This window comes from Rhagoletis pomonella, unplaced genomic scaffold (genome assembly GCF_013731165.1).
Source record: "Rhagoletis pomonella isolate Grant_MI unplaced genomic scaffold, Rhpom_1.0 Rhpom_scaffold_00002, whole genome shotgun sequence".
Lineage (NCBI taxonomy): Eukaryota > Metazoa > Arthropoda > Insecta > Diptera > Tephritidae > Rhagoletis > Rhagoletis pomonella.
In genome coordinates this window covers 102,267,148-102,270,823 of record NW_023458556.1, presented here as the reverse complement: position 1 = coordinate 102,270,823, position 3,676 = coordinate 102,267,148, and the positions used below count along the sequence as shown (strand labels likewise).

The following is a 3,676-nucleotide window of genomic DNA, read 5'->3' as shown; positions in this document are numbered from 1 at the left end:
ACACTGGACATACACCACAGACAGGCTAGGAGCATTAACCTTTTAGGTACTGCTCTAAAAGTTATCGCAGGAACACCTGGCTTTGACGACTTCGAAAACCTGAAGTTCAGACAACGGGAGCTCGTAGACTCAGAGCGCCATCAGGTAGAAATAAACACAAAGGTACAAGAAAAGATAAATCAGCTAACGGAAACGGTTAACCACATTATCAAAAACTCAAAAGCTAAGCAGATTGATACTAATTATTTGTATGAAACGCTGCTTGCAAGAAATATAATTACTATAAATGAAATCGAAACTTTAATTTCAGCTGTTACTTTTGCAAAGATAGGTATAATAAATCCCTCAATGTTAAACTCAGATGATATAAAAAACATTATTCATATGCGCTTTTCAAACACAACTATTACTGACTTAATGGAAGTATCATATATTAAAGTCCTATTAGATAGTAGCCTTTACATTTCTTAATGAAGTATCCTAAGAAAATTATTATTTTCCCTGTTCAACACAACGGAAAAATCCTGCACCTTGGGAATGACAACAACGTTGCTGACTGTCAGAAACAAGTTTTGGCGATTGGGAATTGCAGCGCAACACTTACATCAACATTTTGCAGAAGGCTACCAAATCCAACGTGCGCGCAACAGCTCCATTCTGGTAACGTCGCCCACTGCAGCACTCGACCTAGCCACCTTGTGATAGTCATTATTAACGATAATACAGCTTTGATCACGACTAGCACAGGATCCGAAAAGACAGGAACTTATTTACTTACCTTTGAAGATGAGATTCGCATTAATGGATCTTACTTTAAAAACCATAATGGCATGTTCAAAAAATTACCAGGTTCAGCGAAGACGGTGCTCCTCAATATCACCAATCATCAAGAGATATTGAGTCTTCCATACCTTCGAAGGATGAGTATGGAAAACCTGCATTTTATCGGAGAAATTGAAGGAAGAACTATGACAGGACCAACAATATCAGGCCTCGCTAGTGTAGTATTACAGTAAATACACCACTCTAATGCATTTACAAATATCGACCGCACACGATGTCATGCCATCATGACCCACATAAGTCATAATGAACTCAGCGGGAATTCAACACCATACGTTCAAAGGCACAGTTCAGTTTACACTTGCCAATTGCATTACTCAAGACAGGCACACTGACCAACTCACGTGACGATCAGCTTAACAGATCGTCAGCGTCAGTTTGTCAGTGCGACTGCCAAAATAACTATGACACATATGCTGAGTTAGCATAACATATGTACATTTGTAGTTTGTAAGTATTAGTGTAAATTAGTGTAAGAAATCTTGTATAAAAGAAAGTAATTTCGAATAAAGAAATCAATTCTTGTTGCACGCTACATATAAGCGTTTCTTTCATTTACATGGCGATCCTGCCAGGCTTCGGTCGTTAGTCAGCGGAAAAACCGCTAAAAAGACCGCGCGCCACTGACTGTTATAACACCTTACAACGGCACTAAGTCTAATTTTTTGGTAACATACGGGCAAGATGATGAAGCTCCTGCTGTGATTCTATTCGCTCAAAACGTAGCTGCGAAATCTCCGGATGAACATCTTCTCATATATGATCTTGGGTTATCAAAGGATGATTCCAGAGCTTCGACAGCATAAAAGGGTGGAATATTTGAAGGAATCTGACTGGCAGCACAGCAACCAGACCCCTCCAAGGCAGCAAAGAAAAAAAATTAAAATGGATAGTATAAACAAATTAAGATAAATTGAGCACGCCTCATGGCCGCTTAACCAAGAGCAAAATTAATTTTGCTTAGGAAATTTTTTTTTGTAATTTTGCTTAGGAATTTTTTTTTGTAATTTTGCTTAGGAAATTTTTTTTTGTAATTTTGCTTAGGAAATTAAAAAAAAAAAAAAAAAATTCAACAGTTAATTGAAAAATAAACAAAGAAAAAAAGAGCTTCTTATAAGCATTAAAATTATTTTTACATAAGTATGCAGGAGATTACGACTCAGGAGGAATTCAATAGAGTATTTAAAAAGTGCGAAGACACCATAAACGAACTCATAAAAATTTCCGAAAAAATCCTTAAGAGTCGTAACACTGCAAAGCAAGGTCCGACGCCGATTACCATAGAAGAGTATCGGCGACGGAATAAGATTAATAAAAAGGAAGAAATTCCTAAAATACCTACCCCTATAAAAATCCACAAAAGGAGACGGGGAGGTAAACAATTCAAAAAAAAAGAAAGAAATAGCCGAAACTTTTAGGCTACTGAATCTAACAACAAATACGGTTGATAGATTAAGATTAAAAGAAAAAATAAATATGTTAAGAAGTAATTAATTTTTCAGAAAATAATAAAACTTGTTAATAACAAACTGAGTAAATTGGAATGTCGAAGGATTTTTCTAAAAAACCACTTAAGGGGGATCAAAACGCAACTTTAAAAGTTAGAGAGAGAGAGAGAGAGAATTAGCTTATGGAGTCTAATAGGTATGACTAGGGAACCTACTTTAGATGATGCCTACAACTAGAGAAGAAGAAACATGTAGGATGATGAGGATGGTATTCCCTAATGAGGATTAAATTAAATTGTAAGAGATTCTTTTCAGTAAATAAATAAATAAAAATATACACATAACGACTTTAATTTTCTTTTTGAAAATGGCATGGTGGAAAACCGTATTACACGGTATCCTAATAGGAATAGCAGGATACGAAGTCGGTAAGGAAAATTCTGGAGAGAAAAACGCTGAAAATAAACTGGTCAGGTATGAACCAAAACTCAGTATAGAAAACAAAGAAGAAATCTCAGATAAATGGTTAACTATTTTCGCATGCGTAACTACATTTTTAATTGTCGCAATTGCAATTCTATTAAAAAATTATATAAAGAATAAACTGAGACAATTGAACACGGTACAACAACGCGTCTAAACAAAAAATTCGATATTCCAAAAAATGAACCAATGGCAAGAAATATACGACGTATTATCTGAAGAAAAAACAAAAGCTAGTAAGTCGTACAAATGCATAAATAAAAACGCTACTATAAAAATAGAAACAGTAGTAAAGCATTTGAACATAATTTTAAAAGCTCTAAAAAGAATAAGACAGGTGATCAATACAACAGACCGTATACTTACCAAAGAACACCAGAAAGAAGTCCGCCAATTTTTCTTCGCCGTACGAGATAAGTTGGTATCTTCTTTAGCTAGACACAATATAGAAGTAACAATACCAACCACAGTAGAGGAAAAACTCCAGATCGATTTCAATTCAATTTTATCAGAACGTGCTCAGAGCCCGATTCCATCACCTTCCTTAAGCCAAACTCCATCAGTGGAAGAAAAGAAACCGTTAGACATCCCAGTCATAAACGTCACAATGGTGCAAACTGTAGTCGAATTTATTAAAACTGCTTCATCAGTGCCACCAGAGTTTGATGGTAAGCCGGAGAACTTACATAGTTTCCGAGACGCCCTTGATATACTTGATCAAATCAAAGATGATCACGAAGCCTTAGCGATAACAATGATAAAAACCAAGCTAAAAGGCATGGCAAGAAATTTTATCAGTACCGAAAACACAATAGAACAGATAAAAACAAAATTAAAAAACGCAATAAAGGGTGAATCAGTAGAAGTTTTAACCGCTAAACTCCTGAACATCCAACAACGTA

General features: G+C 35.5%; 1 protein-coding gene across 4 annotated transcripts in view; it reads left to right on the top strand.

The window, feature by feature from the left end:
• Nucleotides 1–3,676, top strand: part of LOC118734272 (transmembrane protein 132C) — a 614,903-nt gene that overhangs the window by 581,208 nt on the left and 30,019 nt on the right. The window lies entirely within an intron of this gene.